The 14657-nt window shown below is 34.0% G+C and overlaps 1 protein-coding gene and 1 pseudogene across 6 annotated transcripts in view; both read right to left on the reverse strand.

Moving 5' to 3' along the window:
* Window positions 1-14657, reverse strand: part of TENM1 (teneurin transmembrane protein 1) — a 995735-nt gene that overhangs the window by 640251 nt on the left and 340827 nt on the right. The gene's annotated exons all lie outside the window — the stretch shown is intronic.
* LOC118608600 lies at window positions 8216-8334 on the reverse strand (annotated as a pseudogene).

The raw sequence follows: 14657 nt of genomic DNA on the forward strand, positions 1-14657 counted from the left end.
AATATAAAAATGAGGAAAACAAGGATATTCCTTCAAGAGCTTTCGGTCATTGGTATAATATTAGTTTTTAGTCTAGTTAAATATGTGTCCTTTGTGCAATATCACTTCCACCTGTCAGAATGACTATTTTCAAAAAGACAACAAATAAGTGTTGGCAAGAGTATGGATAAAGGAAACACTTGTGTATTGCTGGTGGGACTATAAATTCGTGGAGCCAGTATGAAGTTTCCTCAAAACATTAAAAGTAGAACTACTATATGACCCAGCAATTCAACTTCTGGGTATCTATCCAAAAGGAAAAAAAAAACAATAATTCAAAAAGATATATGCACCTCCATGCACCATTATTTACAATAGTCAAAATATAGAATCAACTTAACTGTCCATTGATAGATGAATGAAGATGTAATATATATATATATATATGTATATGTAAACATATATATATGTGTGTGTGATTTACATATATAATATATATAAATATTTCTCAGCCATAAAAAGAATGAAATCTTGTCATTTGCAAAACCACAGGTGGACATAGAGTATTAAGCTAAGGGAAATAAACCAGATGGAGAAAGACAAATTCCTTATGACTTCACTTATATGTGGTATTTTAAAAACAAAACAAATGAACACACAAAACAAAACAGAAAAAAAACCTCATAGATACAGAGAACAAATTGATGATTGACAGAGGGGACAGGGTTGGCAGGATGGGCAAAAAAGGCAAAGGGGATTAATAAGTACAAATTGCCAGTTATAAAATGAGTCGTGTAGACATACAGCATAGGGTATCACATCATTATTGTAAGAACTGTACAGTAGCAGAAGGTTACTAGACATATTGTGGTTACAGACACTTTGTAAGGTACACAAATGTCGAATCACTATGTTGTACACCTGAAACTAATATAATATTGTATTTCAACTTTATATATATATATTGCAAAAAGTGTTATGCCTTAAGGGACTACATAAGGGGATTAGAGGGAAAAATGCTGGTGCTAATTAAATAAAGTGCTTCTCAATTCTGGAAAATACCAAAGCTTGAATAATCCAGTGTGTAGTCTGAGCAGGGGACTTTTTGAAGTTCCCATAGAGATCCTAATGTAGTCAGTGTGAGAACCATGGGTCTAAAGGAGAGAAATCATACTGTAGGGAAAGAGCTGAGGAAGGCAAAAGACTAATATGTAAAGATAGATTGGACTTTCTTTTCCCTTACAGTTTCATTTAATTAACTGTTCCCAATATCAATTATCTTTAAAAGGTTTTCACTGGAAAAGTAGCTATCCTGAGTCCTCATCTTCAATGTTTATGTATAATTCTGGTGAGATTTGGTTTATGTCCTGAGTTCTCTGCATTGCCCATCTTTTTATTTGGGATGACAATTTTTTTTGCCCTTTTATTTTCAGCTACATCTTGGGTTTTGGGTCATCCACCTACATTATTTTGATTTTCTTATATTTTCATCTTAAAGCATATTATTTCGCCTAAAAAAAACAAACATCTTTTTTATATGTCCCACTTTTTCTACAATAGTAGTTGCCAAGCTAGTCCAACAGCCTTAGATGGAGAAAATTTGAGGAGCCACTCTAATGAAAAGGAATGGTGATTTCTAAAAGAACATTTGTAGAAACCAAATAAAAATTGAGAGAGATTTTCTTCACTGAGGCAAGTGTATGATACCTCTACCGATAGAATCTAAGACTTCATTGGGAATGACCTGTATGACTTTTTTGAAGGATGAAGTTGAAGTCAAATTTGTGCCTGTCTTATAGCTATGGTAATATTTCTCTACCTTCCTCTCATCTCTCTAATCTGTTCTGTATATGAAACGGAGGGTTTTTTATGACTTCAATTAAATTTGGTTTTAAATTCTAACTCTAGAAATCATCCTCAGAGACCTAACCTTTCCCCTGGATGAGAAGCAATCCCCAGGACAGCAAAAGACAGGAGTAGACCTGACTAATAATCACAGGGTCTGGACCTCTGGCAGGCTAAAGGAAATATCTTGACCTAAGTTATGTTTCAGTTCCTGAGCCCTAAGGTGGAACAACCCCCTGGCTACTTTTCCATGAGCCTGAACAGAGAGATTCCAGAAAATACCTCAGAGCTGTCTTCAAACCTGAAAAAATGATTCATTGCCCTTACCTCACCTTCAACCAGTCAGCTCTCACCATGACCTGGAACACCTAACCCAATGTCTTATGATTTTACCCTATATAATCTGTAACCTACACAACATCAAGGAGTTCAGAATTTTGAGCATTAGCTGCCTGTTCTCCTGGATGATGCCATTCATTGATACAGTCGCCAGTTTTTTTTCCATTGCAATTCTCGGTGTTTAGTGTTTGGCTCCGCTAATACTGAGTGGACAAACACTTTCTGTTCTATGACATATATCAGCATCATATTCATCTCAGAATGCTCCTTTAATGATCATGCTACACTCCTATTTTGCAACTATCGATGGTCCTCCATTTCTCAATACACTGAATTCAAAGTATTTGGCCTGGTTGTTAAGGTTCTTTGAATATCTAGCCCTATCAAATTTATTTTCTATTGATCTCAAACATATCTCCCATGTCAATAAAGCTAGTTTCCCTGTTGTACTATAAAAATACAAGGTTTCTTTTTTGCCTTCCTCTTAATTATTCTCGATGTAAATAGATTTCCATTTTTTATTCTGCTTCTTTAAGTTCTACCTATCTTTTAAGTTATAGGACAAATTCCAATTCCTTCATGAAGACTTCCCTAATATATTGTTCTAACTGATCTCTCTCTTTTCTGAAGTACCACTCCACAACATGGCATTTGATTAAATATATAGCCTTGTCACTATTTTAGTTACTTTAGGCATGCCAGCCCTATTGCTCAAGCTAGACTGTAAAGTATTTGAGGGGATTGTGTATACCTCTTCTTTTCTATCCCTCTTGTTTATAAGGTTGGTGCTAAGTACTTGGTTAAGACATAATAAATAGTTGCTTACTACTAACTGATTGCTGGTGTTGTCTAGTAGCCTAGGCCTATATACACTGTCAGTTATGTCAACAGAAGCTGTGAAATTTCTGCCAGAGAATAGTCTGCATAAAAATAAGCCTCTGGCATAAATTGTGATAACAATCACTAAGGAATCCCCCTGTAGGAAAGGGACCTCAGGCTTATTATTTGGTGCTCTTTGAGGCTCTTATGCCAGGTTTTCCACTGTCATAATACAACAAAGCTATGTACTAACGTGATTTGAGACTCTTAAATAATTCACTATAAATATCTACCTACTTAGTTTTCTGACATGGCTTTAGCATTCTAATTTCGAATAGTCTATGCCCTTGAATGATAATGAACTACAAATATGTGGGATAACTGGACATACTCTAGAAGTCAAGAATTTACCATTTTAAAGAAACACTTTATTTTCTGTTAAAACACTGTTTTCAGTGTAAATGTTCTACTTTATTATGCATGAGCAAAAAAAAGTTCAAAGTTTCACCAAAAAATCCATTCAGAAGGTAAAGAATTTAATTTCAATATCTAGAACTATGAATTTTTATTTTTGAACACAGCCTCTTTTTTGTAGTCCTTTCCTCAGTTAACTTACTATTTACCTATACTGTAACTTCTGATTTCCAGACCTTGCCCTATTCTCCAAGTTTCTTTCTGTTTCTGTCTCTGTTTGACTCTTTCCCTCTACACTGCTTTCTGTCATTCTCTCTCTGTCTCTCACATGCACACATATCCACACACAAAAACACAAAAACACTCTCTCTCTCTCTCTCTCTCTCTCTCTCTCTCTCTCTCTCTCCCCCACACCCTCTCTCTCTCACACACAGACACACACTTCACCCACCTCCCTAGCTAGACTGCAACCCATGGTCATACACACCTGATACTACAAGAATGTATAACTTAAAAGCTTATATTTTCTTGGTCTTTTATTCTTCCATTCATTTCACATTGACACAGTAAAAAATCAACAGATAGCATCAGTTATTGTTATTGTCATCTAACTCTATCAGAAGATGAACTTGTTTTCTGCACTATGCAGTGCCTATTGAAGTCCTTGACAGCCCTCTGAGAAATGTTTTTGCACTCACAGCATTCACTCATTTGAGGCTCCCACTAAAGATGCCTACCTCTTTCCCACTGTGATAACACATTTATTCTATGCCCCATCTTATGTAAACAATTCATACTCACGTCATACTTATCCATCTGATGCCTTCAAAATCACCTAAGTGTTTTATTTGTGTGAATTTTGTCCCCTTCAGTCCATCTTAAGTTCCAGGTCACTTAATTCCTCAAGTATTAGAATGGTATGCTCGCTTCCTTTGCATTTTATCATGGGAACACCATAGAGTCCTGTAATCTGTTGGGGCTCAGTAAATGTTATATTGAGAGCCAAACAAATACCTGAAAGTATTATTTTATAGCTAACTCTCAAATACCTATGAAATGCCCATGGGAGTCCAACAAAATAACAGGTAAGAGTGAGAAGCAGAGCATGTTAAAGATGATCTGAGTTTGTGATATAATTTCCTTTGAACTGGATTTTTCCTTAAGCTTATAACATGTGGTAATTCTCTCAGCTGTTTTAATCACATAGATGTTAAACAATGTAGGGACATCAAATAGTCCTTTAGAGTTATGAGAAGTACATACTATGAATAGAAATGAGAGAGGATGAAACCCAAGCATGTGGTGACTGGCAGTCCAAGTAGCAGATATCTTGACTGAGGACAGACACCAATATGTATTGGAAAATGCAAAAATAGAGAAACCCAAAGCTAGCACAGAAGGCTTCAAAACTCAGTCCAAATCAAAGACGGCTGTAGACTTTCACGGAGACTTTTTAAAGGAAAATGTTAAGTTTGTCTAAATTGTAAATAGAATCTGTCTGAAGACATATTATCAATTTTTAAAAAATCAACCCAAAACACAAAAGCAAAAAAAAAAAAAAATCAACAACGACACCAATAACGTTGCAACAGAATCTAAGGCTAATAGCCAAACCATTTTTTAAAGTAACGTTAGCCAGGAAAGAAGATGATGAGTTGTAAGAATTTACCACCTGGAAAACAGAGTTACCTGGGGAGTGACAGCTGCCATAGGAAAAGTAGAACAAACACACCTGCTGTCAGGCACACCTGTTCTTTTCAGGGAGGGGAACCGTGGGGCTAAAATAGCAGAAAATGCCGAAATGCAGAACAGATTCCACTTGCTACCCTTAAATGTTGTCCCTGATTCCAATGGAGTTATTTCCTTGGCAGGAATATTGGTAAAGTAGCCACATAAGATTTCATGCAAGTCTCTCAAATTTCATAGTCTCTCAAGTTGATGGCAGATGGAAGGAAACATCTTAAAGACCTGAGCAGAGGAGAAAGGCAAGTATTTTCTATGGCTTATGCTGGATCAAGAAGATAAATTATTATGTGCTACTTTAAAATATTACTTAAAGGTATTGGGTCTCAGGTGACAAGTTCATAACTTGGACTCGTAGGGTAGATAGAGGTGGGTGGGAGAGAAGATACCATTACCATGTCCCATCTCCCCTATAAATACACTTGTCAAAAGGCCCTTCATCACTGCAGGAAGTGTTTGCCCATTAAGTATACATGGTTACTTGCGAACATGTCATAATTTCTGGTTCCACAAAGCTACCACTTGGTCATTGATATTAACGAAAGTCGAATTCTGAACTTCCACAGTAATCCAGAGAATATTACAGCCCCATGAAAATAAATCACACCAAAAAGGTAATCTGTAACAGATTAGCTATGCTAGCTTTATAAAACATTCACAATGCCCTACAGGAAAGCCTGCTGCCAGCAGCTAAGCCAAACTAGAGTTCAGTATCAGTGGCAATATTTTGTCCTGCTTCATAAAAAAGAAAAGATAGATAGATAGATGATAGATGATAGATAGATGATAGATAATAGATAGATGATAGATAGATAGATAGATAGATAGATAGATAGATAGATAGATAGATGATAGATAGACAGACATACGGAAAGGTATGGAACTAATTAAGCCTGAAGAAATAGAAGGAAATTTAAAAGTAACTCATCTACAGCCCAAAAATGGACTAAAAAATTCAATATTTCTGAGCACCTACTAGGTATTCTTTGTTGAATATTGTAAGTAATTCAAGATATCTCTATACCCATTTAATTGGAGAGACAAGCTTTACAACCAACGCTTAAGCCAGTAAATAGTGAACAGCAAGACTGTGAATGCCAAACAGTAAAAGCCGTAGGAGTTCACAGAAGGCAGTGAGCAATATATGTGGAAGTTGGGATAAAAACTTTATCAGAGAGGAGAGACTTAGGCCTTGAGGAAGAGATAGGATTTGTAAATGCAAAAAAGAATTCCAGAAAGAATATTTGTAACTAAAATTCAAAGGAAATATGAGACTCCAAATATGACCTTAAGCATGAGTCACAGTTACCATGTTTACCCTGAGTATAATAATAAGTGTAGATATTCTTATTAATATGAAAATTAAATCCCCTAGAGATTAAAGGGAAATAAGTCACCATAATTCATGCATGTTTTTTTTTTCTAAACTTGTATATGATGCAAACAGAAAAATAAATTTGAATTTTTTACTTTAATTAAATTTCAGGCACAATAAGTGATAAAATAATAAAAAAGAAACTAAGAGGGGCCTCTAAATGTGTTGTACAATAAAATCACAATACTTGGTGAATTCACTTTCAAACCAATCATAAATTCTATTTAAAAATAACCTCAGGAGAGTTCCAGTCAAGTTGGCGGAGTAAGTGAATGTTGTGCTTGCATGACTACATTAAAATTACAATGAAAATATAAAAAAAATCTACTTGGAAAACCATCCAAAGACTACACGAACAGAAGTCCTATAACTCATATGACTCAACGCCAAGAAAATAATTCAATTAAAAAATGGGCAGAGGACCTAAATAAACATTTGTCCAAAGAGGACATATAGATGGCCAAAAGACATGAAAGGATGCTCAAGGTCACTAATCATCAGAGAAATGGAAATTTAAACAAAAATAAGATATCATCTCACCTGTCAGAATGGCTATCATCAGTAAATCAAGAAAGAACAAGTTTTGACAATGATGTGGAGAAAAGGGAACTTTGTCCACTGTTGGTGGGATTGCAAACTGGTACAGCCACCATGGAAAACAGTTTGGAGATAGAACTACTTTATGACCCAGTGATTGCACTTCTGGATATTTAACCAAAGAAAACCAAAACACTAATTCAAAAAGATATATGCATCCCTATGTTCACAGCAATCTTATTTACAATAACTAAGATATGGAAGCAACTTAAAAACCCATCAATAGATGATGAGATAAAGAAGTAGTGGTACATATATAAAATGGAATATTACTCAGCCATAAAAAAATTACCATTTGCAATGAAATAGATGAACCTAGATGCTATTATGCTGAGCAAAATAAGTAAAAAAAAAAGCTAAATACCATATGATTTCACTTATATGTGGAATCTGAATAACAAAAATAAATGAACAAACAAAAAGGAAACAGACTCATAGATACAGAGAATAAACTTGTAATTGCCAGATGGGAGTGGTGTTGGGGGGCTGGATGCAAAAGGTGAAGAAGGGATTAAAAAGTACAAATTGATAGTTACAAAATGGTCACAGGGGTGTGAAGTACAGCATAAGGGATATAGTCAATAATATTTTAATAACTATGTATAGTGTCAGACAAGTACCAGACTAATCTGGGGATCACTTCATAAATTATATAAATGTCTAATCACTATGCTACACACCTGAAACTAATAAAAAATAATATTAAATATCAACTTTAATTAAGAAATCAAAAAAAGGGGAAGGTGAAGGGGAGTAGAAGTTAAAATTTCCAAGTATAAAACAAGTCATGGGGATGTGGTGTACAGCATAGGGAATATGATTGATAATATTGTGTTAGCATTATATGGTGTCAGATGGTTGCTGGACTTATCACGGTGATCACCTCTTTATGTATATAAATATTGAATAAGTATGATATACATCTGAAACTAATACAATATTGTACATTAGCGATATTTTAATAAAAATCTTTTTAAAAATGCAATAAAAGATAACCTTGGGAATAATCTTATAATTCTTTTTTTTTAGGCGAGGAAACCCTTGGTTGACCTCACAGATTGCAAAGACCTTGTCAGCTTACAATCCATTATTTTTTACTTTTTATGCCTATAGCACCTGGTTTTCCTAGGTGGTCTCCTATTCAAGTACTAACCATGCCTGACCCTGCTTAGCTTCCGAGATCAGACTGGATTGGGTTTGTTCAGGGTACCATGGCCATAGACTCAGGAGTAATCGTAAAGCCAAATCCTCCGTTTCTATAGTTGCAACTCTTGATTGATTATCCATGTCGTAGTAGTAAAGAAAATTAACCTCCAGTTTTCACGGAGTCCTCCTCCCATACTTTTATCCTGAGGGCAGGAGTATTAACCACTTTGTATTTCACCTTCTCTTCCAGCTGCTCATAATCTTATGAGCGTATTAATGGGCAGCAAAAAGGCCAGCAGACAGAGAAAGGCACACGTATTCCAACAACTGAGAAAGCCCTCTTTCAACAACTCAAAGTTGTGAGCATTTGATTCATGAGTCAAATACAACATGCCCATGATGCCAAAGAGGATAAATAAATCGAAAGAATCTTAGTTTTTTGAGGAATCTCCATAATGTTTTCCATAGTGGCTGTACCATTCAGGGTGATTAGAACAATCTTGAGTGATTTCTTAACTTATAGATAATATTTAATTTGGTATTTCAAAGAGCACTTTAAAATAAGATTTAGATAATATTTCCTGTTAATTTAAAAAAAATTTTTTAAACCTTCATTAATGTTCTACAGATTCAGAATTTCTTAAAGTTCCAACAGTCTTTCTTAGAAATTTACTATCAGTGAAAAATGCATGGAAAACATCTTGACTGCAAAATTAAAATTTGGAGAAGAAAAACTTAAGCCATTTAAAATAAACCTTAAAAAAGCATTTTAAAGGCATGCATTTACATTCCAATAATTGATAATTATTCTTATCTGTTCATTAAAACTGATGCCAAAAAATCCATATTTGGCCTCATTTTATTTGCTCAGTTTAAGTTTCTCTCCATTTTAAAGTCACTTTGGCACATTTTCCTCCAAAATTTTTATATAGCTACATGATACTTTGTATATCATTTTGCACAATGTATTTTCGACAGAAATGTTTTCACATGTCATCTCATACTATTTCACTATAAAAAAAGAATACTTTCAAATGGTAAACATTTCCAAAAGTGTAAAAAATATAGGATGAAAAGTGATACTTCCTTCTACCCTCCTCCTAAGTGATACTCCCGAGAGGTAACAATTAAGAACATTTGTGTATCTTTTATGCATATGTATGCATATATGTGTTTGTATGTGTAAATCAAAGTGTAAATGTGTGCATTTGTGTATATATGTGTACATTTTAAAAGAAATTTGAAAGCTTTTAATACACACTATTCTATATTTCGTTTATTTTGTTTAAATGACAATATATCTCTCTACATCCTTTTTAATGGCTGCATAGTATTCCATTATAGCATTGATTTTTTTAAAACCAGTCTCAAATGATATAGATTAAAGGTGTTTCCATTCTTCTGATGGGGGTCAGAAATTACAATAATCATCCTCCAAAGAGATTGTATGAATTTCCATTACACATGAGTGCCTGATTTTCTATATTTCAGAGTAATAAAACTGCATCCTTAATAATATATTCAAACATTCAGATAAGCTTCTTCTTGCCTACTCTAAATTAGTTAAGACCTACTATACGTTTCCTTACTTTGATTTTGAAGACACTGCTGTTACTATTGTGGCATAACTTGTCCTATTTGATAAAGTTTTCAGCTCATTTACTGTATTTGACGCTACAAGGAAGGGAAAGAAGGGGAAATGTTTGTGTCATCTGCTTTAATATTTTGCTCAGTACTTATATGATTTGTGAGGAATTTTCCTAGTGTGTACACTAGAAAGATCTGACAGAACAGGTAGGAACAGAGAGTTATTATGGCAAAGGATAGTAGTAGAAAAAAAAGGGTTATGAGATGACCAAATAAACTTTAACTATGAAGAGCCAACTCTTTCATCCTCTCCCTCCCCCCAACCCCACCAAATATTAAGATGCTCAGTGGAAGACAATAGAGCCTTAAAAATGATTTAGGAGTTAAAGAGAACATGACCACAACTTTTCTTTTGAATGAGTATACATTTGATGTCACCTTATAATGTTAAACAGGCTATTTAATTGCAGATACCACTTATTGAAGGACTGCCTCACATCATTCCACTGTAAATTAAGGGGGAAAATGAGCAGAATCGGGGTGCAATAAAATCTCAATAGGAATAAAATACTCTCTTATAATACGTGGGCAATTATGAGGATTAAGTTAATGTTTTGGGGATACCATTTAGACTGCATTCATAGTATACTTAGAATATTTGAAAGAAAAAAAAGTAACAGTGGATATCATTATCTGGAGAGATTACTCCTCTCTGTGTCTACTTCCCCATCTGTAAAGCTAGGTGACTATACTAGATGATTTCTAAGAGCTCTTTTACTTCTACAATTCTGATATTATGGACATATTCGATAGTCATATTGTGTAACGATAAAAAAATTCTGCGGTCAAATGTCTCTGATGAATACAGATGCAAGAATCCTAAACAAAATACAAGCAAATCAAATACAACAATACATTAAAAAGGTTATATATCACAATCAAGTGGGGTTAATTCCAAGAGCACAAGGATAGTTCAATGTACACAAATCAATCAGTGTGATACACAACATAAACTTAATAAAGCATAAAAATCATACAACCATATCAATAGATTACAAGATACAACATCCATTTATGATTAAAACACTTAATAAAATGGATATAGAAGGAAAGTGCCTCAGCATAATAAAGGCCACATACAACAAACACTCAGCTAATACCATACTTGATGAAAAACCAAAAGCTTTCTCTCTAAGCTCAGGAACAAGACAAAGATGCCTTCTCTTACTGTTCTTATTCAACATAGTATTGGAAGTCTTAGTTAGAGCAATTAGGCAAGAGAAAGAAATAAATGGCATACGAATTGGGAATGAAGAAATCAAAATGTCACTTTTTGCGAATGACAAGGTTTTTATATAAACAACCCTAAAATCTTCACACACACACACACACACACACACACACACACACACACACACAAACCTGTTAGAAACAATAAAAAATACAGTAAAGTTGCAGGAAACAAAATCAATGTTCAAAATCCATTGTGTTCCTAAATACTAACAGTGAAATTTAAGGAAAAAAATGAAAAAAAAAATTCCTTTTGCAATTGCAACCAAAAGAATAAAATAACTAGGAACAAACTTAATAAAAGATATGAAGTATCTATACACTGAAAAGTACAAGACATTATTAAAAATAAATTGAAAAAGACACAAAAAAAATGGAAAGATATTTCATGTTCATGGACTGGAAGTATCGCCATTAGTTAAAATGGTCATATTATCCAAACAAACATACAGATTTAATGAATCTCCATCAGTATCCCAATGGCATTTTTTAAACCTTTTCCTATTGAGAAAAAGGAAAAGTGCAGCTCACTGCCAGTGTTAATTTAATATCACGTATAGGAATGCTGTTTTCTAGGACTTGACATTTTCCGCCATTGAGAATTTCTATATTTTGTGGATGGAAATACCACTACTAAAACCAGAACGCTATAAATAGTATGATGTCATTTGTTTCCAAAGACAATCAATATACCAGAGCTATACAAAAATAATAATAAAAGCAAAACACTTCATGGAAAACTTTTGGGGTAAGAATAGAACTATAATCCATTAGTTAATTCAGGGTAAGTACTGCAGTCTAAACTGCCACCAGAGGGTATTCTCAGGGCAAATGGGAACTGAGTTAAAGACATAAAACAAAACAAAACAAAACAAAACAAAACAAAAAATCATCAGATTTATATGGAACCACAAAAGATCCTGAATAGCCAAAGTGATCCTGAGAAAAGGCACAAGGCTGGAGGTATCACTCTGCCCAACTTAAAATTATACTACAAAACGACAATAATCAAAACTGCATGATATTGGCAGAAAAACAGACACCCAAACTAATGGAACATAATTGAGAGCCCGGAAATAGCCCCCATATAATATGGGAATATAATTGTTGATGAAGAAGCCATAAATATACAATGGAGAAAAGAAAGCTTCTCTAATAAATAATGCTGGGAAAATTAGAAAGCCATATACAAAGGAATGATACTAGACTTTTGTCATCATACACCAAAATAAACTCAAAATGGAGCAGAGAACTAAATATAATACCTGAAAAAAATAAAAAATTCATAGTAGAAATTATAGGTACTACAGTTTTAGACCTTGGTCTTGAACAGAATTTTATGAATCTGACCTCAAAGAAAAGGTATATAAAAACAAAAATAAATGAATTGGACTATAATAAACTGAACGGTTTCTGCACAGCAAAAGAAACCATTAACAAAGAAAAGAGGCAACCAACTGAATGGGGGAAGATATTTTCAAATATTACCTCCAATAAGGAGCTAAATCCAAAATATAGAAATAATTAATACAACTCAACAACGAAAATCAAACAATCCAATTAAAAAATGAGTAGAGGACCTAAACAGACATTTCTCCAAAGAAGACATACAAACAGCCAATAGTTATATGAAAAAATGCTCAATTTCACTAGCTAATAAGGAAATCCAAATCAAAACCACAGTGAGATACCACCTCACACTTGTTCAAATGGCTATTATCAACAAGAAAAGTAATAAGTGTTGGAGAAGTTATGGAGAAAAATGAATCCTCATACACTGCTGGTGGGAATGTAAATTGGCACAGCCACTAAGAAAAACAGTATGGAGTTTCCTCAAAAAATTAAGAATAGAAATATCATATGAGCCAGCAACCCCTCTTCTGGGTATCCACCTCAAAACTTTGAAAATATTTTTCTGTAAAGATATATGCACCTCAACATTCATTGCACCATTATTCACAGTGGCCAGGACATGGTAACAACCAAACTGCCCTTTGATAGATGGTTGGATAAAGAAGATGCAGCACATACTTACAATGACATATTACTCGGCCATAAGCAAAGATGAAATACTGCCATTGGCAACAACATGGATACATCTCGAGATTATCATGCCAAGCAAAATAAGCCTGACAAATAGTTGAGAAATATAGAATTTCACTCATATGTGGAATATAAAACTGAAAGCAACATATAAACAAGTCAAACAAATAAAAACTGACAGACACAGATAATAGTTTAGTGGTTACCAGAGGGAAAGCTGAAAGAGGGGAGGTAGAAAAGGGTAAAGAGGGTCAAATATATAGTGATAGAAGGGTGGTAAACACACAATACAATATACAGATGATGTATTATAGAGTTGTACACTAAAAACATATAATGTTATTAACTAATTTAAAACATTAAAAATAAAAATGTTAAATAAATCTGTGGTCAGAAATATATTAAAATGTTCCACTGTAAACTTGTCTGAAGTGTGTTATTGATACACTTTTTTTCTAATAAAGATAATCTGAGATACCATTTGTTCCTCTGTGTCTGGATAAATTTTAGTTTTGGACTTAATTTAGATATCTTATCTTCCAGGAATCCATCCATGAACCTTCTAATCTTCTATCTGAGTTAGATTTTCCTCCTAATGTTATCACGCTGGGCTTTAAATTATCCATGTTTTCTCAGTCTTCTCATTAGATTACAATAAACTCATACTGGCAATGACTATGACTTAGTATTTCGAGTGCTTAGCACAGTACTTGCCACATGGTGGATTCAACAAATGTTTGCTGAATTAATTGAAGCATGATAGTCAAACCATTCTGGTCCATTGTTTTTATAATAGAACCTCCTGAACTTGCTACAACATTCGTTAGTCAATGAAACTCCGTAATTATATTCTTAGATATTTAACGGGCATCTCAAAATGAAAATGCTTGAAACAAAATGCTTGACTTATAGCCTAAAATCCATTTGTTTCTCAGTCTTCCCCTCATTAGTTTCTCTAAGGAAAGACCTGACTCTTTCTTGACTCTTTCCTTTCCCTCTCCACTCCCATATAACCCAGAACATAAAGCCCTACAAGTGGTATCTTCAAATATATCTCAATTTAGCCCATTTCCTTCTTGCTTCACCTCTTGCATAGCTTCTGCAATAACGTTATAATTGATTTCTTTTATTTTTTGTTAATTCCCATTTATCACCCAAACAATAGCCAAAATACTTTTTAAAAATATATAAACCTCACTCTTACCCCTGATTAAAACCCATCAATATTATCTCATTACCTAAAGACTAAAATCTTTAGCATGGCCTATAGAGCACTAGTCTTATCTCTTCCTATCTCTCCCACTTCATCAAGTAGCACCTTTTCTTCTTCATTACAGCAACACTGATCTCCTTAAAGTTACTGAAACAAACTGAACTCTTTCATATCTTACAGACTTTGTATGAGTGGTTCACCCCACTTGGAATGCTCTATCCCTGGCTTTTTCATGGGCTCGGCTCTTTCTTACCCTTATCTCAGTTT

This window comes from Rousettus aegyptiacus, unplaced genomic scaffold (genome assembly GCF_014176215.1).
Source record: "Rousettus aegyptiacus isolate mRouAeg1 unplaced genomic scaffold, mRouAeg1.p scaffold_m13_p_9, whole genome shotgun sequence".
NCBI lineage: Eukaryota > Metazoa > Chordata > Mammalia > Chiroptera > Pteropodidae > Rousettus > Rousettus aegyptiacus.